The 21,168-nt window shown below is 42.9% G+C and overlaps 1 protein-coding gene across 3 annotated transcripts in view; it reads right to left on the bottom strand.

The window, feature by feature from the left end:
* Positions 1 to 1,519, bottom strand: part of elovl4a (ELOVL fatty acid elongase 4a) — a 68,970-nt gene extending 67,451 nt beyond the window's left edge. The window contains exon 1 of one of the 3 annotated variants that reach the window (XM_072250159.1): positions 1,127 to 1,519. The gene's annotated coding sequence lies outside the window, so the exon portion shown is untranslated. The remainder of the gene's footprint in view (positions 1 to 1,126) is intronic. The other 2 variants (XM_072250155.1, XM_072250164.1) reach the window with 2 other exon arrangements.
* Positions 1,520 to 21,168: the final 19,649 nt, after the last annotated feature.

Here is a 21,168-nt window from a genome sequence, read left to right as displayed (position 1 = left end):
GTCTCTTACTTATTTAATTTGTGTTACTTGTAGAAGCTGCTGGCACTGATACATTTACTTGAATGTTATTACGATAGTAAATAGAAAGCATGTTGAGTTTGATTAACCTCTTCTAATTGCAGCAACTATTTGGCTGTTACAAATACATTTTGAACAAGTAGAATGCTTGAGATTTTTTAAAAACTTTGCCATTAAAGTAAATTTTACCTAACCCACATTTATGGATTATGCAAGTTCACCTTAAGTGCCGCTTAAAAAAAGGTATATCTGTACATGCGGTAAAGAATCAAATTTCTACACAGTTACTTTGAGATGGAATCTTTCTCGTAGTACGTTACCTAATAACATACGTAACAACATCTACATTTTAACAGAATTTGTGACCATAATTTATGTGTATTTCTTTTAAACTAATATTGCAAAAATGTTAATAAAAATTACCCCTATACCCAGATCTCTCTCCCTGGTTAACTCTTGAAAACCGACATACTCAAAATCGTCTTTATAATCACAGCAATAAAATCAATTTAGTGACCTAAGACAAACACATCACTGAAAGATAAAATTAGCTCAGACTAAACAGAAAGGATTATTTTAAATGTTAAAAAACATCGAAATTAAAATGTTAAAATCACTAAATGCACGTGATGCTATTTTAATTTCAAGTCTATTTAAAATATTACTAAGTGTTTTGTAAATACAGATGCTGGAAATCTGAAATAAACACAGACTGAGTATATCCAGAATTTTCTATATTGACTGGGGTGGTCATTTATTTCCTTTGTACAAATAAATGTTTTTAAAAATCCCATCCAAAAACACCATCCCTTTAACCAAAACCGCTCTAGTTCCTGCATCTTTCCTTCTTAAAACCGTCATCAAATGATCTTCCCTATCATTCATCATACTGCATTGCCTCAATCTGAGATTTCTGCAAGTATTCGTTAGTAATTTAACATTATTTCAGCAAATTACCGTGAACTGGATACATTTCACGAAAAGAAAATCGGGAAACATGTATTTTAAAAACATAACAGAGAACGGAATATTTTATTCCGTAACCGTTCTGCAAAACAGATCATTGCCTATTCCAAATCCGCCGCATGTCGCAATAAAAAGAACGCACTCTCTCCAAACTAACCGGCGGTGTAACTCCAGAAGCGTACAGCAGACAAAGGGAACGGCGATACACTTGGATCTTTTCAGGGCGATGGTTCGTAGCTCCCACCTTGATTATGATCAAGGGATTCCTCGAGCACGTTCGCTACAAGGTCAATGCGTCTCCTCGCCGGGGGGATGATACTCAACTGCACAGCAGACCAGGGCTCCGAGCGCCCCACCGGGAGACAGCCGGCCGCAGGTAACCGGTAACGATACCAGGTAGCTGACGGTTACCTCCTCACGTACCTTTCTTAACACACTGCCTACCAGGGTCCGACTTTCCTCACACTCCAACACCCCCTAAAACCGAAGGCGCTCGTCGCTCACGCCGACCTTCAGTGGGTCTCCATCATTGACCGCCCGCCCAGCTGTCACTCGGGCAACTCCCTGCGCATGCGATTTCACCTGTCACTCAGAGACGACCGCCGCATCATCTGCGCACGCTCCAGCACCGTATAAACTGATACAAGACAAATGGAAACAAAACATTCCATTCATCAACAGATCATATAAAGGAACATATAGTTATAAAATAACCTTTAAGGGATAATATACACGAGAAATTATGCAGATGCTGGAAATCCAAAGCAACACACACAAAATGCTGGAGGAACTCTGCAGGTCAGACAGCATCTATGGAAATAAATAAAAAGTCAACGTTTCGGGCTGATACCTTTCATTAGGAGTGCAAAGGAAGGGGGAAGATCCCAGAATTAAAAAAAAAGGTGGGGGGGAAGGTGATAGGTTAAGGGCTAGAGATGAAGGACTCTGATAGGAAAGGAGATTCTCCCCTCTATCTCTTGGTACATATTCCTGCAAGACAGAAATGCTACATCTGCCCGTTTACCTCCCCCCTCACCTCAGTTCAAGGATCAAACAACTCCAGGTGAGGCAACGCCACACCTGTGCATTTTTGGGGTTGTCTAATGAATGCAGTGCTCCAGATGTGGCCCCCTCTACATTGATGAGACCTGGCATAAATTGACTGAGTGCTTTGTTAACACTTCCGCTCTATCCACAAAAAGAGGAATTTCCTGGTAGCCAACTATTTAAATTCCTATCCTCATTTCCATTCCAAAGTTTTCATCCATGGCATCCTCCTCTGTCATGATGAGGCCACACTCAGGTTGGAAGAGCAACACCTCCTATTCCAAAACTACACATACAAAATGCTAGAGGAACTCAGCAGGCAGACAGCATCTGCAGTATGCAAAAGAGTTACCGTTTTAGACTGAGACACCCTTCTTCATTACTGAGAAGAAAGGGAGAAGATGCTTGAATAAAAAGGTGTAGGATGGGGAAAGAAGTTAGCTGGGAGGCAATAGGTGAAGCAAGTGGGCGGGAAAGGTCAAGGCTGGAGAAGAAAGAATCTGATAGGAGAGGTGGGTGGACCATTGGAGAAAAGGAAGGAGGGGGAGGGGATCCAGGGGAAGTAACAGGCAGGTGAAAAGAAGTGAAAGGTCAGAGTGGGAAATAAAGATCCAATCTGATGACATGAACATCAATTTCTCCTTCCAGTAAATTTTCCTCTTTCCTCTTCTCTATTCCCCACTCTGGACTATTATCTTTTTCTTCTTCTTAAAAAGCTTAATGGTGGTTGGCAGACCAACATAAGGTGCATTAGCGCCACTTACATCATTCAAGTGCATCGATACTTTTTCAGAAAGTCTTCCACCATCTTTCCATCCACTTTTGTGTCACAACAGCCCCACATAGCACAATGAGCATTAAAATCCCCACACCATATGACCCTATTTTGCCCATTTCCACCTACACTTTCCAATACATAAGGTGTTAACCTTTCATAATGGTTATAAATATTATCTTTACTATTCATTCCCCATATTTCAACTACAATTGAGTCACAAATAATTCCAATTTCTATAACTCTGTGTTATCCCATTTTTGACAAATGTAATCACTTCCTCTGCATTACCCATTTTCTGATTAGGTTTATTTGGTAAATCTTCAATAAATTTCTTAAATTCTTGACTGTGAGCTAACAGGCATTTAGCATTCCATTGTAAGATTAGAAAAACCATTAACAACCCTCTTTTGAAGTCTGAACATTATTTACTCCTCCTTGTCAGGCATCATTAATAACTTCTAGAGTCCAGTCTTTTATCTCTAGATGCTTCTCTGCAGCTTTTAAGATAATTTTATTTTTTCTGTCCTTTTAGTTTGTGTTGTACAATTTACCACGTGTCATGAAAGTCAAAAACTTTACCTTATCTATCTGGATTCTGGATATTATAGGTCCCACTCCCACAGTTTCCTGTACTTTCTGCTGAGTCTCGGCATATGGTATGGCCATTTCCACCCGAACATGCTGCACTTCCACAGCTTTCTTATCTACATAAGTAGAGCTACCGTATATCCTCCTCCACAGCTGCTACAATTTAGCCTGACATCTTCTCCACAATTGCCATAATCATGTAAAACACACAAAATGCTGGAGAAACACATCAAGTCAGGCAGCATCCATGGAAATGAACAGTCTACGTTTCACGCGAAGATCATTATTCAGGACTGGAAAAGAAGCGGGGAAGACTGCAAATTAAAAAGATGGGAGGAGGGGAAGGAGAATAGCTAGAAGGCAATAGGTGAAGCCAGGTGTTGGGTAAAAGGCTGGAGAGGAAGGACTCTGATAAGAGAGGAGAGTGGACCATAGGAGAAAGGGAAGGAGGAGGGGCACCAGGAGGAGGTGATAGGCAGGTGAGAAGAAGTAAGAGGCCAGAAGGGGAATAGAAGAAGCAGGGAGGGGAGGAGTACGGAAGAAGAAATCGATAGTCATGCCATCAGGTTGGAGGCTACCCTGAGTGTGACCTCATTGTGGCACAGGAGGAGGCCATGGACCAATGTTTTGGAATGGTAATTAGAAGTTCCACTTTTGGTGAATGGAGAGGAGGAGCTTGACGAAGTGGTTCCCCAATTTACAATGGGTCTCACCAATGTAGAGCAGGCCGCACCAGATACAACAGATAACCCCAGCAGATATGCAGGTAAAGCGTTGCCTCACCTGGAAGGACCGTCTGGGGCCCTAAATGGAGGTGAGGGAGGAGATGAATGGGCAGGTATAGCACTTTGGCTACTTATAGGGTTAAGTTCAGGGAGCGAGATTAGTGAGGAGGGTCAAATGGGCGAGGGAATCACAGATGGAGCAATTCCTGTGGAAATCAGAGTGAGATCAGTAAGATCCCTTTGGACATGGAGGAAGTTGCGCAGAATAATGTGTTGGATGCAGAGGCTTATGGGATGGTAGGTAAAAATAAGGAGAACTCTATCACTGTCAAGATGGTGGGAAGATGGAGTAAGTGTGGATGTCTGGGGAATGGAGGAGATGCGTGTGAGGGCAGCATCAATGGTGGAGGAAGGGAAACTTCGTTCTTTGAAGAAGGAGGACATCTCTGATGTCCTGGAAAGGAAAGCCTCATCTTGGGAACAGATGTCGTGGAAACTAAGGAATTGAGAAAAGGGAATAGCATTTTTACAGGAGACAGGGTTGCTAAGAGGTATAGTCAAGGTAACTGTGGGAATCGGTAGGTTTATAAAAGATGTCAGTCAACAGTTTATCTCCAGAGATAGAGATAGAGACAGAGAGCTCGAGAAAAGGGAGGGAGGTGTCAGAAATGGACCAAGTGAATTCAAGGGCAGGGTGGAAATTGGAGACAAAGTTGATGAAATTGACAAGCCCAGCATGGGTGCATGAAGCAACAGTCATGGTTTTGATGAATGTTAGAACAGGCTTTAGGAGTAAAATGGCCTAATTCTGTTTTTTTTCCCAAAGTGATTGGCAAACCTCTGTACATGTGAACTCCATGCAACATGCATTCACTATGTCTAGGTAGATTCACGTTCTGTGCTGGCAACTGCAAGTTGTATATTTGGATTAAATGCCATGTGTCATGGTTTTAAATCTTACTCAATTGAGGAGGATTCCAGAGCATACTTCCCAAATTTGTTTGCCAGCAGACTCTCATCTTCAGCTTATGTTCATGATGGAATGCAAGTCGTAATCACAACCAATGAGTCCAAAACATATATTCAATCTCAGTGCAGGCTGGCATCAGGCAAGACTGCATGGCCACCCTAATCACAAACACAAAAGGTTCCAGCAGAGGCTGGAAATCTTGAGGAACACGCACAAAGTGCTGGGGGAACTCAGCAGGTCAGGCAGCATCTATAGAGAAGAATAAACTATCGACCTTTCAGGCTGAGATCTTTCATTAAGACCGTTTATTATTCTCCATAGACAGTCCTGATTAAGAATCTCAAACCAAAACATCGACTGTTTATTCCTCTCGTAGATATGGCCTAACCTGCTGAGTTCTATTGTTGTATTATTCTATTCTATCAACCTGCTACAGTTCCTCCAGCACTTTGTGTGTGTTCCTCATGTTAAGCATAACACCTTTTCAATCCTTTCCATCAAACTGTAAAACCTCCAGTCGAAATACCAGGTTGCCCCAACCTCAACAATCGAGGTGTGGCACACAGATGACAACAGACAATAGGTGCAGGAGTAGGCCATTTGGCCCTTCCAGCCAGCACCGCCATTCACTGTGATCATGGCTGATCATCCACTATCAGTATCCAGTTCCTGCCTTATCCCCATAACCTTTGATTCTACTACCTTTAAGAGCTCTATCCATCTCTTTTTTGAAAGCATCCAGAGACTTGGCCTCCACACCCTTCTGGGGCAGAGCATTCCATATATCCACCACTCTCTGGGTGAAAAAGTTTTTTCTCAACTCCGTTCTAAATGGCCTACCCCTAATTCTTAAACTGTGGCCTCTGGTTCTGGACTCACCCATCAGCGGGAACATGCTTCCTGCCTGCAGCGTGTAAAATCCCTTAATAATCTTATATGTTTCAATAAGGTCCCCTCTCAGCCTTCTAAATTCCAGAGTATACAAGCCCAGTCGCTCCAATCTTTCGACACATGACAGTCCCGCCATCCCGGGAATTAACCTTGTGAACCTATGCTGCACTCCCTCAATAGCAAGAATGTCCTTCCTCAAATTTGGAGACCAAAACTGCACACAGTACTCCAGGTGTGGTCTCACTTGGGCCCTGTACAGCTGCAGAAGGACCTCTTTGCTCTTATACTCAATTCCCTTTGTTATGAAGGCCAGCATGCCATTAGCTTTCTTCACTGCCTGCTGTACTTGCATGCTTGCTTTCAGAGACTGATGTACAAGAACACCAAAGATCTCGTTGTGCTTCCCCTTTTCCTAACTTGACTCCATTTATGTAATAATCTGCCTTCCCATTCTTACCACCAAAGTGGATAACCTCACATTTATCCACATTAAACTGCATCTGCCCACTCACCCAGCCTGTCCAAGTCGCCCTGCATTCTTATAACATCCTCCTCACATTTCACACTGCCACCCAGCTTTGTGTCATCGGCAAATTTGCTAATGTTACTTTTGATTCCCTCATCTAAATCATTAATATATTTTGTAAACAGCTGCGGTCCCAGCACTGAACCCTGCGCTACCCCACTGGTCACCACCTGCCATTCCGAAAGGGACTCGTTGATCGCTACTCTTTGTTTTCTGTCAGCTAGCCAATTTTCAATCCATGTCAGTACTCTGCCCCCAATACCATGTGCCCTAATTTTGCCCACTAATCTCCTATGTGGGACTTTATCAAAGGCTTTCTGAAAGTCCAGGTACACTACATCCAAAGGCTCTCCCTTGTCCATTTTCATAGTTACATCCTCAAAAAATTCCAGAAGATTAGTCAAGCATGATTCCCCCTTCGTAAATCCATGCTGACTCGGACCAATCCTGTTACTCTTATCCAGATGTGTTGTAATTTCATCTTTTATAATTGACTCCAGCATCTTTCCCACCACCGACGTCAGGCTAACCGGTCTATAATTCCCTGTTTTCTCTCTTCCTCCCTTCTTGAAGAGAGGGAAAACATTAGCCACCCTCCAATCCACAGGAACTGATCCTGAATCTATAGAACCTTGAAGACTGTATATGTACACATTCCAAGATATTATTGACTTGTTCACTGAAGTTTACAAAAAATGGGCATAACTATTTTCAGGGGCAAAAAAGCTCCAGGGTTGGTAGTTGAATTAGCCCTGACAAGGGATTCTTTTAAGGACATAAAACATATTCATTACTTGAATTTAAGAGATTATAGCAACCTTAAACGCAACTACTGACACTAAGATATCCTTTCCTTTTTTCTCAACTCTCTTTTCTATGAGCAGAATTTTCTATATATCCTTACCACTATCCCGGAGATGAATCTGTTGACAAACTGATGAGACAGAACTTTCAGTACTTGAGAGCAATACAAACAAAAATGCTGGAGGAACTTAGCAGGTCAGGCATCAACTATGGAAATGAATTAACAGTTGATCTTTCCAGCTGAGATAACTGAGCAGGCCAAGCTCCCTGATTTCAGTCTGCCTCATTGATCCACCTGCTGCCATCTGTCGGTGACTAATCAGGTTACCTTTATTGACCACAAGGCCAAGAGGTCTTACTTTTATTGCTTGTAGGAAATTACCTTAAATAAGTGAAACTGCAGTGTCATCTTTGTTCCAGGATCTAATCCGACATGAAGCCTCTTCACGTGGTCCTTGCAAACAGGTTTCAGCCATTTTGTCCTCTCCTGTTTGGTAGTTGAGTCAGCTGTTTAGTACAATTTTTAAAGTAACAAAATTTCAAGATTTCTAGATTAGTTTGTGTCATTTTCAGTACACAAGTGTAAAGGAAAACAAAATAATTGTTATTCTGGATCTGATGAAGCACAAAAAACACAGTAGGTTAAAGAACACATTAATTAAAAAAATATATATAAATAAATAAGACAAAATAAATATAAATAAATAAATACACTCAAAAACTTCTATAGTAAAACCGTGGAGAGCATTCTGACAGGTTACATCACTGTCTGGTTTGGAGGGGCTACTGCACAGGACCAAAAGATGCTGCAGAAGGTTATAAATCTAGTCAGCTCTCTCTTGGGTACTAGCCTACAAAGTATCCAAGACATCTTCAGGGAGCGGTGTCTCAGAAAGGCAGCGTCCATTATTATGGACCTCTAGCACCCAGGGCAAGCCCTTTTCTCACTGTTACCATCAGGTAGGAGGTACAGAAGCCTGAAGGCACACACTCAGTGATTCAGGAACAGCTTCTTTCCCTCTGCCATCTGATTCTTAAAATGGACATTGAATCTTTGGACACGACCTTACCTTTTTTAAATATACAGTATTTCCATTTTTGCACATTTTTAAAATTTATTCAATATAAATAATTGATTTACTTGTTTATTATTATTTTGATTTTATTTATTATTGTTATATATTTTCCCTGCTACATTAAAATTGAACTGCTGCTGCTAAGTTAACAAATTTCACATCACATGCCGGTGATAATAAACCTGATTCTCATTCTGAGACAGCGTTTGTATATAGACTGATTGTATGTCCTTAAGTGACACAAGGCACCAAAGTGTCTGTACATAAGGTGACTGATAGGAAATGATAAAGAAATGGTCGCTGGAGGTGTGTAGGGGGTAGATTAGTGGGTGGAGGTGTTGATCAGCCTTCCTGCTCAGGGAAAGTAACTGCTTTTGAGTTTTATGGTGTGGTGTGGATCTGTGTTGATGATTCCCTTTGGGAGTGGGACAAATAGCACCTGAGCAGGGTGATAGGATCCTTCATGACATTACTGGCTCTTTTCCAGCACCTTTCTGTATACATGTCCTTGATGGTCGGTAAGCTGGTATTGGTGATGCGTTGGGCAGTTTTGACTATCCATTCATTATTTCTGAACTATTAGTTCAGGTGGTTAAACACAAATTCAATAGTCGCAAATTAATCTTAGAATCAGAAGCAGAAGCACTTTATTGCCAGTTTGTGAAAACTAGAATTGACTGTGGTTTGGTGCCAAGCATAAAGCACAGGAAAATACTATAAGAGACACACACAATAGCAACCAACAATTTACAAGCCAATAGTGCAACCAGCCATGAGCAATTAACAATTAGCAGGATGCCCACATGTGCAATCATCAATAATCAAACTTAAATAAGTGAGAACATACAGGTATGACCAGATTAGGTAATTATCAATAGAACAAGGGGACCAGGAAAGACCAGTTAATGGATGTTGTGCAGGGGCAGTTGGGATATTACACCTCAGTTTTGTTTAAAAGCTTCGGAGATTACACTTAGTCCTGGTGGTGAAGGACTTGTAGCTCTCCCTGAAGGCAACTAGTTGAATAGGTGACTTTTAGGGTAGGTGGATTCAGCAGTAATTTCTTCAGCTCTTTTCTTTACTCTGGTGAGGAACAGATCTTTCAACGTTTGTAGTTGACAGTCCTGATGAAGGGTCTCACCCAAAACTTTGACTGTTTACTCTTTTCCATAGATGTTGCCTGGCCTGCTGAGTTCCTCCAGCATTTTGTGTGCGTTGTTTTGGATTTCCAGCATCTGCAGATTTTCTCGTGTTTGTGAGTCAATGAACTTCTCCGCAGCGTGAACCACTTGTTGCGACCTGGACCAGGACAGGGAGAAAGTGGCGGGGAAGTCGAACAGTTATAGAGATGGTCATAACACTCTCAATGATGGCTGTGTAAAAAAATTTGCAGGATATTCCCTGAGAAGTTAAGTTTCCTAAGCTGGCATAGGAAGATCAATCTCTGTTGGGCTTTTGTAATGATGAGTGAAAAGTGCTTTCCCACTTCAACATATTGGTAAAGTAGAAAACACAGTTTGCATAGAATAATACACTAACTAGGTGATTCATTCCAGCGCAATCCTTAGAAACGTTTAAGGAACCTGTAAGAGTAAACTAATCCTATATAAAATTAAATGCTATATTCAGCTGTATTCATAGAAACATAGAAAACCTACAGCACAATACAGGCCCTTTGGCCCACAAAGTTGTGCCGAACATGTCCCTACCTTAGAAATTACTAGGCTTACCTATAGCCATCTATATTTTTCTAAGCTCCATGTACCTATCCAAAAGTCTCTTAAAAGACCCTATCGTATCTGCCTCCACCACCGTTGCCGGCAGCCCATTCCATGCACTCACCTCTGAGTAAAAAACTTACCCCTGACTTCTCCTCGGTACCTACTCCCAAGCACCTTAAACCTGTGCCCTCTTGTGGCAGCCATTTCAGTCCTGGGAAAAAACCTCTGACTATCCACATGATCAATGTCTCTCATCATCTTGTACACCTCTACCAGGTCACCTCTCATCCTCTGCTGCTCCAAGGAGAAAAGGCTGAGTTCACTCAACCTATTCTCATAAGGCATGCTCCCAATCCAGGCAATATCCTTGTAAGTCTCCCCTGCACCCTTTCTATTGGCTTCCACATCCTTCCTCTAGTGAAGCGACCAGAACTGAGCACATTACTCCAAGTGGGGTCTGACCAGGGTCCTATATAGCTGCAACATTACCTCTCAGCTCCTAAATTCAATTCCACGATTGATGATGGCCAATACACCGTATACTTTTTTAACCACAGAGTCAACCTGCGCAGCTGCTTTGAGTGTCCTATGGACTCGGACCCCAAGATCCCTCTGATCCTCCACACTGCCAAGTCTTACCATTAATACTATATTCTGCCATCATATTTGACCTACCAAAATAACAACTTCACACTTATCTGGTTGAACTCCATCTGCCACTTCTCAGTCCAGTTTTGCATCCTATCACTGTCCCGCTGTAACCTCTGACAGCCCTCCACACTATCCACAACACCCCCAACCTTTGTATCATCAGCAAACTTACTAACCCCTCCCTCCACTTCCTCATCCAGGTCATTTATAAAAATCACGAAGAGTAAGGGTCCCAGAACAGATCCCTGAGGCACACCACTGGTCACCAGCCTCCATGCAGAGTTTGACCCATCTTCAACCACTGTGGGCAAGCCAGTTCTGGATCCACAAAGCGATGTCCCCTTGGATCCCATGCCTCCTTACTTTTGCAGTAAGCGTTGCATGGGGTACCTTATCAAATGCCTTGCTGAAATCCATACACACTACATCTACTGCTCTTCCTTCATCAATGTGTTTAGTCACATCCTCAAAAAATTCAATCAGGCTCGTAAGGCACGACCTGCCCTTGACAAAGCCATGCTGACTATTCCTAATCATATTATACCTCTTCAAATGTTCATAAATCCTGCCTCTCAGGATCTTCTCCATCAACTTACCAACCACTGAGGTAAGACTCAAGGGTCTATAATTTCCTGGGCTATCTCTACTCCCTTTCTTGAATAAATATATTCAAGATATTCAGCACTGTTTCAATAGAGTACTTTTACTTGTGTAACTGAAACACTCTTTCAGAGGCCTTTTAATTGACTTAATAATTGTTGACTATTAGCATTTCTAAGTCTTCCGGGATAGAACTCAAAGACATGAAATTTCAATTTTATGACAGTATTGTAAGTTTTATTGCACTGTGGATGTCAAAACCACAGGAAGACAGACACAAATATCCCTCTCTTACCCTGTCCTCACAGTTTGTACATTTCAGGGCTTTAGTTTCTCACATTATACTGGGATATCATGCTTTTGGTCCATTTTTGGATTTTGTGAATTTTTCTTGTTAACCAACTAGCCCCATTAATTTAAGTTGGGAGATCAAGACCTGAGATATGGGGTCCCACCATTGTCAAGTCCTGGGGTTGATCCTGAAGATCCAAGCCTGAAGGTTGATTGGAAGTCCAGAAGTTGAAACCTGACGGCTGAAGTTCTGGGTCTGCAAGTCTCAGAGTCTGCTGGGGAAGTCAGACATCTGACATCTGCAAGATCACTAATGGCTGGAGTACCAGAGGCAGCCGGTTCTGGGACTGGAGAGCTGTCTATGTGTGAGTGGGTGTTTGGGAGGGAGAAAAGGGGCTTGTTTTGCTGTTGTTGTCTTGTTGCTGTCATTCTGTTGTTGTTATTGGTTTCCACTGAACATTGTGAGCATACTATATTTGCACAGGAATGTATGGTGATACTTGTGAGCTGCCTCCAGCAGATCCTTAAGCTATGCTGGTTGGAAAAGCAAATGATGCATTTTACTGTATGTATCAATGTTCATGTGATAAATAAATAAAAGAATCTGAGATAGTTAGCTACACTTCTTGCAGGTACTTCTCTATCTTGCCTTCTGTATACTTCTGAGACTTGGACCATTAACAGTAGGTGTGCCAGGGCTCTGGAGCAGTACCACCAACACACTCTTCCAGATATACAGCAGAATAAAAAACTGATGTCAGCATCTTCCAGAACACCGTCTCAACCTTACCTACTTTAGTCCTCTCACACTTATCAACTATAATGACTACCTCCTAAATTTTTCTGAGTTCCAGTTTTTTTTTCACTTTTTGATGATCATTTTCACTCTGAACGAAGATTCATTAACCTCAAATCACTGAATGCAATCCACATTTCAAAACAGAGCTACAAATAACCATTGATTCCCCTTCCCCCAATACCACCAAATGCATGCAAAAAGATAGGTCTTAATTTAAACAAATGGAAGACAAATACCCTTTCTGCAAAATACTGCCAGTGACAAAAAGATTCAACAAGATCCAAATAAATGTGGATGATGTTCACCCCAACTCCAGTACCCTAACACATTGAGATGACTAAAAAAAAGTATCTTCTAAACCCAAAACTAGCAGCAGCTTATGGTGCATCAAACTGAATTGATTCTCCACAATCCTACAAGCTCAGAAAAACAAAAAGAAATAAATAAACAAGCAATAGTAAGTGCTCAAAGTGGTAATACCACCAACTCTGCAAGATCCTCCAAATCAAGTAGCAGGATGTAGAAACTAACGTCAGCATCACCTCCCTCGGCACTGAGGCTCAGATCATGCTCAACCACCTCTGGTGGATAGACCTCATTTCCTTAAACAGTCTGTCTGGAATAGGAAGAAATTTCCAGGAGGACAGAGAAAATTCAGGGATGTGTTGAAAAGGCTGAAAAAAAAATGTAACCACCTCATCAGCCCACGTGAATCTCAGACTAGTGCTAAATCATAACGAAGAAGGAACATAGTGAGGGCATAATGAAGTCTCTGTGATGGTAGCCTTTGGAAGCTATATACATACAGAAGAAACATAGAACAACCAAAACTACACAAACACAAGAAAATCTGCAGATGCTGTAAATCTAAAACAACACAAACAAAATGCTGGAGGAAGTCAGCAGGCCAGATAGCATCTATGGAAAAGAGTAAACAGGGTCTCGGCCCAAAATGTCAGCTGTATATTCTTTCCCATTGATGCTGCCTGGCCTGGCCTTAGTTATTTGTTGTATTTTTTTTCCTCACGGTAACACGTTGAAGCTGCACCCTCTCTAACATGCTGCTGGAGAGAGTTTTACTTGTTTTTTTTTTAGTGCTGGAATTGGTTACATTCGGACATGTCTCGTTAGCGTGGCAGCAGAATGGCCGCATTGTGTATTCCAGGGACCAACTGATTGCGCTCATGCCCGCCGGTTTTCGAACAGAGCAGCGGACATACCGGCTGAAATCTGGAGGAAAACACACAGAGGATGCAGAGGGGGATCAAAAAGCCGAGGGAAGAGGACCGGGTCGAGACAACAGAGGCTTTTGGAGAAGAGAAGTTATAAGCCATGTCTCCCCTCCCTTATCATGGGAAATGTGAGATCGCTGGGGAATAAAATGGACGAACTGACTGCGCTTGTCAGGGGTCAGAGAACATTTCGGGAGAGCAGTGTCATGTGCTTCACGTGGCTGCATGAGGACATACCCGATCAAAGAGTTTCCATAGAGGGCTTCCAGACCGTTTGAGCTGACCGGAATTGCACTGACAGCGGTAAGCGTAAAGGAAGGGGGCTGGCGGTTCTGGTAAATAACAGATGATGCAATCCTGGGCATATTACGATCAAGGAACGTGTCTGTAGCCCAGATATTGAACTTTTTGCTGTTGGACTCCGGCCATATTACTTGCCAAGGGAAATCTCGCATGCAATTGTGGTTGTTGTGTACATCCCTCCCTCTGCCAACCCGACGTTGGCGTGTAACATCATTTACACCATCATAGCCAGATTACAAAGCCAGCACCCGAGTGCCCTCATTACCATCTCGGGTGACTTCAACCATGGCTAGAACACTGCCCAACTTCACGCAGTATGTGAGCTGTACAACCAGAGGGGAGAGGACTCTGGATTTGATCTACGTTAACAGCATACAGCTCCTCTCCCCTCCCCCCACTGGGAAGGTCAGATCACAACCTGGTGCATCTAAAACCCTGCTACGTGCCTCTGGTGAAGAGTAAACCTGTAACCTCGAGGACAGTGAGAAAATGGTTGGAGGAGACTTATGAGGCTCTCCAGGGTTGTTTTGAGGTGACAGACTGGCAGGCACTCTGTGAGCCACATGGAGAGGATATTGATGGGCTCACAGAGTGCATCACTGATTACATCAACTTCTGTGTGGACTGCAATGTTCCAACAAGAGCTGTCCTTTGTTATTCAAATAACAAGCCATGGGTGACAAAAGAAATTAAGAACATCCTGAATGCTAAAAAGAGGGCGTTTAGAGATGGAAATAGGGAGGAGCTGAGGGCAATACAGAGTGACCTGAAAGCCAGGATCAGGGAGGCTAAATACAGGTACAGGAGGAAGCTTGAGTGGAAACTCCAGCAGAACAACATGAGAGAGGTCTGGAGGGGGATGAGGACCATCACTGGGTTCCAGCAAACTAGCAACAGAGGAGCGGAAGGCAGTATGGACAGGGCCAATGAACTTAACCTGTTCTTTAACAGATTTGGCATTGTGGCCCCTGCCCATCCCACACATGAGTCATCTGTTGTCGGCCCCCAACCAACACATATTCCACTCTCCCCTCCTACCCCTCCTCACAGTCCCCCACCCCGCAATCATGACTATACCCCTTCCCCACACGAAACCACCATGGTGGGCTTCACAGCTGAACAGGTGAGAAGACAGCTGAAACATCTCAACCCAAGCAAGGCTGCAGGACCTGATGGTGTCAGTACCAGGGTGCTCAAAGCCTGTGACCCTCAGCTATGTGGAGTACTTCGCCATGTATTCAACCTTAGCCTGAGGCTCCGGAGGGTTCCTGTACTGAGGAAGATGTCCTGCCTCGTTCCTGTGCCAAAGACGCCGCGTCCCAGCGGCCTCAATGACTACAGACCAGTGGCATTGACCTCCCACATCATGAAGATCCTGGAGAGACTTGTTCTGGAGCTGCTCCGGCCTATCGTCAGGTCACACTTAGATCCCCTCCAGTTCGCCTACCAGCTCCGACTAGGAGTTGAGGATGCCATCGTCTACCTGCTGAACCGTGTCTATGCCCACCTGGACAAGCCAGCGAGCACTGTGAGGGTCATGTTTTTTGACTTCTCCAGTGCGTTCAACACCATCCACCCTGCTCTGCTGGAGGAGAAGCTGACAGCGATGCAGGTGGATGCTTCCCTGGTGTCATGGATTCTTGATTACCTGACTGGCAGACCACAGTACGTGTGCTTGCAACACTGTGTGTCTGACAGAGTGATCAGCAGCACTGGGGCTCCACAGGGGACTGTCTTGCCTCCCTTTCTCTTCACCATTTACACCTCGGACTTCAACTACTGCACAGAGCCTTGTCATCTTTAGAAGTTTTCGGATGACTCTGCCATAGTTGGATGCATCAGCGGGGAGATGAGGCTGAGTATAGGGCGATGGTAGGAAACTTTGTCACATGGTGTGAGCAGAATTATCTGCAGCTTAATGTGAAAAAGACTAAGGAGCTGGTGGTAGACCTGAGGAGAGCTAAGGTACCGGTGACCCCTGTTTCCATCCAGGGGGTCAGTGTGGGCATGGTGGAGGATTACAAATACCTGGGGATATGAATTGACAATAAACTGGACTGGTCAAAGAACACTGAGGCTGTCTACAAGAAGGGTCAGAGCCGTCTCTATTTCCTGAGGAGACTGAGGTCCTTTAACATCTGCCGGACGATGCTGAGGATGTTCTACGAGCCTGTGGTGGCCAGTGCTATCATGTTTGCTGTTGTGTGCTGGGGCAGCAGGCTGAGGGTGGCAGACACCAACAGAATCAATAAATTCATTCGTAAGGCCAGTGATGTTGTGGGGATGGAACTGGACTCTCTCACGGTGGTGTCTGAAAAGAGGATGCTGTCTAATTTGCATGCAATCTTGGTCAATGTTTCCCATCCACTACATAATGTACTGGGTGGGCACAGGAACACATTCAGCCAGAGACTCATTCCACCGAGATGCAGTACAGAACGTCGTAGGAAGTCATTCCTGCCTGTGGCCATCAAACTTTACAACTCCTCCCTTGGAGGGTCAGACACCCTGAGCCAATAGGCTGGTCCTGGACTTATTTCATAATTTACTGGCATAATTTACATATTACTATTTAACTATTTATGGTTCTATTACTATTTATTATTTATGGTGCAACTGTAACGAAAACCAATTTCCCCCAGGATCAATAAAGTATGACTACTACTACTACTACTACTACTACTACTACTACTACTACTACTGAGTTCCTCCAGCATTCTGTGTGTGTATCCAAAGCTACTCACTTACCTAATTAAGCACTACCTGCCCCACAAGTCAAGGTCTGCAGCTTCCATCTAGGACTTTCCACTTACCTCAGGATACACATAACTGGAGTAACATCAGATTATTGTTGAGCCAGCGAACTGCCCAAGAAGAGAACTTTGTTTCAGTTTTTTACCACAATTCCTTTGGAAGAGACAATCTGCTTTGATTTATCTCTTGGTGAAGCAGACTTCATCATTCAAAGATTATCTAGATATTTTTCCTAACTTCAATGACAAATTTAAATTAATGGCTTTTTGTTACCCATTCACAATTGAGAAAAATACTGCTTCCAGAGCCATCCTTTTAAAGCCATCAATTTTGTAGTGGAAATGGTCTCAGCTGTCGTTTCATGAAGCCATTGTTTCTTATCAGTGATAGCCTCCAGTAATCATACTCTTTAAACTGTTAAATATTCTCTACAAGTAAATTGCTTGAACCAAACAAGACTTGTAATATTTGACTTCATATTTCCAATTAATGTCTAGTCAAAGTTTCTTTTTGAAAAAAGATTTTAAAGCAAATGAAAAAGTTAATTTGATCTTTAAGATTTTCAAGATTGTTAACTCTCCCAGGTTTCTTCAAGTAGAAGTCAAACCAAGAGGGCTAACAATCCTTGCAACAATGAACAGTTAAGATATTGGAGAATTATGTTTGAAGTTATATATGTATTTCAAAAATCATAGGTACAGCCCGCCTCTTTCAATGATTCCATAGTTTCACACGTGTTCTGACTGGATCTTCCTCTTCCTCCCTTAAACTTAATTAGCAAATTTTTAGCCCATTTCACTTACTTCTCTAATATGCATCTGTAGTTCTAATTACAGTTTGTTATTAAAACTTAAGATATTTTACCAATTAAACGTTTGGGGGAAATGCATTTCATCTCTCAAAAGTGTTAAGAAGGACAAAGGTATGGGCTACGCAAAGAAGAGACCCCTGCAGAAATCTGAATTGTGCAGTGGAGACGTCTTTCACCAATGACCAAGGACCATAGAGTAATCTCTCCACTCGTCAAGTAAGAAATCTCTGGGAGCACACCAGCATCCCCACCTACTTTATGATTCAAATTGAAATTGAAAATCTGGTTGAGTGTGCCACAACGACAATCTCTCACTCAACTAAAGCAAAACTAAAGAGCTGATTATCAACTACAGGAGCTAGAAGCCAGAGATTCATGAACCAGTATACATTATGGGATCAGAAGTGGAAAGGGTCAGTAATTCTAAATTCCATGCAGTTATCATTTCTGAAAATCTATTCTGGAACCAGAATGTAAATCCCATCTCAAAGCCTTCCTTAGAAGTTTGCAGAGATTTGGCATGTATCCAAAAACTTTAACAAACGTCTATAGACCCTAAATGGTTGCATCACAGGCTGGTCTAGAAACACCCATGCCCAAGAACGGAAAAGGTTACAGAAAGTGGTGGATACACTGCCCATCATGGGCAAAGTGCTTCTCACCATTGAGCACATTTAAGAACATAAGAAATAGGAGCAAGAGTAGGCTATCTGCCCCATCAAACCTGCTCTGCCATTCAAGAAGATCATGGCTGATTCAATCATGGACTCATCTTCACCTACCTGCAACCCTGTAACCCTCAATTCCCCTACTATGCAAAAATCTATCAAACCTTGTCTTAAATATATTTACTAAGGTTGCCTCCACTGCTTCATTGGGTAGAGAATTCTACAGATTCACCCCTCCCTGGAAAAAGCAGTTCCTCCTCATCTCCATCCTAAATCTAGGGTGTAGCTATGTCCCTTAGTTCTAGACTCAACTACCAGTGGAAACACCTTTCCTGCCTCTATCTTATCTATCCCTTTCATAAGTTTATATGTTTCTATAAGATCTCCTGTGATTCTTCTGAATTCCAGCGAGTAGAGTCACAGATCTCTCCTCATAGTCTAACCTCCCCATCTCTGGAATCAACCTGGTGAACCTCCTCTGCACCGCCTCCAAAGCCAGTATATACTTGCTCAAGTAAGGAGACCAGAACTGCACGAGGTATTCCAGGTGTGGCCACATCAGTACCCTATACAGTTGCAGCATAACCTCCCTGCTCTTAAATTCAATCCTTCTAGCAATGTAGGCCAACATTCCATTTTCCTTCTCGATAGCCTGCTGCATCTACAAACCAACCTTTTGTGATTCATGCACATGCACTCCCAAGACCCTCTGCACAGCAGCATACTGCATTTTTTTTACCACTTAAATTATAATCTGCTCTTTCATTTTTCTTTCCAAAGTGGATGACCTGGCATTTACCAACATTGTACTCCATCTGTCAGACCCTTGCCCACTCACTTGACTTATCTATATCTCTCTGCAGACTCTCCGTATCTTTTGCACAATTTGCTTTTCCACTCAATTTAGTATCATCAGCATGAAGCGCTAACAAAAGAGGGCAGCATTTATCATTAACAGATATCCCACCTCTCCCAGGAGTTCCGGGAGTCTCCTGCATATTGATAGCGGCCCCCTGATGCCTGCAAATTATATACAATATCCCGGAAATCGATTTTTTAGAGAGGGAGAGGGAGAGGGAAAAAAAAGAAAGAAAGAAAATAAATGAATCCTGCTTGATCTCTCTTTGTGCTAAGCAGACATATCAGTTTTCTCTGTGGGCAAGCTTTACAGTCGACCTCTCTCTCGCTTCCATATTCCATCAGTTCAGTTACTGCCATCTTTAATGATGCTGAAATCATCCGGACAACTGTTGGTGATGAAGTACAAAAGTCTGGCAAAGAAATTCCCAAGGCTGGCTGAGATTGTCCTATACGGGCCGGTCGCGTTGCTGTCTTAAAGGGGATTAGAGCGGGGTTTAAATTGGAGCGAAATTCCAAAATCGTCCGCTAAGACATCCTTAAAAATGCACTCGCAGCAGGCAAATTCTTCGGGGTTTTTTTTCCTGAAACACTTCCACTTACAGGTACATTGAAGCCCGCGCAGCCGTTTTCAGAAGAAAAAACAGTTTTAATAAATACCCGGCCCCCATCGAGGAATCGTCATTAGAACAGCGAACTGCTTACCTGTGCTGTGCACTTTATATGCATTTTGAATTACACTTTATTAAATAATATGGTAATATATTGTTTTATGTGGTGTGCGTGATACATGTATTGTGGCTACACCGTGTCCGGACAGAGGTTGTTTTGTTTGTGGACAATCAGTCAGATGACAATAAACTTGAACTTGAAGGTACAGAACATCTAAATCACTCATTTAAAATCCCCCATATCGATGTAAAAAAGTAAGTTCTGATCCCGACTATTGTAGGGTGTGTGTGTGAGAGAGAGGGACTACGGACGTATATGCAATCGGACGTTGTCCGGATGGACATTAAGCGGTGCACACCTGTAATAAGCATACACCTTATGCTTTTATTTCTTTTAGGGACCACAACATATTAGGGAGGCTAAGTGCAGGGAAGGCTGCTCAAGTATTTCACAGTTCTTTTCAGTAGAAAACCAAAGTCTGACAGAGAAGGTCACTAGAGCTGAGGTGTACTTTACATCTTTCATCGTTGAGCATAATCTGCCATTCCGGGTGTGTTAGCACACAGGGCAAGTTATTCAGGAAAATGTTTCCTGATTCAGAAATAGCAAAAAACTATGCCCGCTCATCAACCAAGACAGCAGCTATTGTGCACATGACACAATAAGACAGAATTCAGAAGTCAGCTGTCTCACAAATCATTTGTGAATCTGATGTCTTGCAAAATCAACAAATTCATTGATATAGACTAACCACAAAATAATTTGCAGATGCTGTGATCAAAGCAACACTTTCAGTACACTGGATGAACTCAGCAGTTCGGGCAGCATCAGTTAGAAACGATGAGTCGACGTTTCGAGCCGGAACCTTTTGTCAGGACTGAAGAATGAAAGATGGGGAAGGATCTGAAGAATGCTCATAGCTTCAGTTGAAAGACCAATAATTTGAAAGACAAAGGGGTGGGGGAGGGGAAGCATTGACGTCATAGCCCTGAAAACAATGGGTAGTAGAAGAAGGAGGCGGAACCATGAGGGAGCTGGGGGAGGGGGTAGAGTGAAATAGGGATAGAGGAAGAGAGGGGGAGGGAATTACCGGAAGTTGGAGAATTCTATGTTCATACCAAGGGCCTGAAGACTACCTAGACAGTATATGAGGTGTTGCTCCTCTAACCTGAGTTTAACCTCATTATGGCAGTAGAGGAGGCCATGTATGGACATACCTGAATGGGAATGGGAAGCAGAGTTGATGTAGAGGAGGCCGCACCGGGAGCACCGGATGCAATAGATGACCCCAACAGACTCACAAGTGAAATGTTGTCTCACCTGGAAGGACTGTTTGGGGCCCTGAATGGTTGCAAGAGAGGAGGTGTAGGGACAGGTGTAGCACTTACGCTTACAGGGATAAGTGCCGGGTGGGAGATC

The sequence above is a fragment of the Mobula birostris genome, chromosome 2 (genome assembly GCF_030028105.1).
Source record: "Mobula birostris isolate sMobBir1 chromosome 2, sMobBir1.hap1, whole genome shotgun sequence".
Lineage (NCBI taxonomy): Eukaryota > Metazoa > Chordata > Chondrichthyes > Myliobatiformes > Myliobatidae > Mobula > Mobula birostris.
The sequence above is the reverse complement of the archived record's forward strand: the minus strand, read 5'-3'. Positions and strand labels throughout refer to the sequence as shown.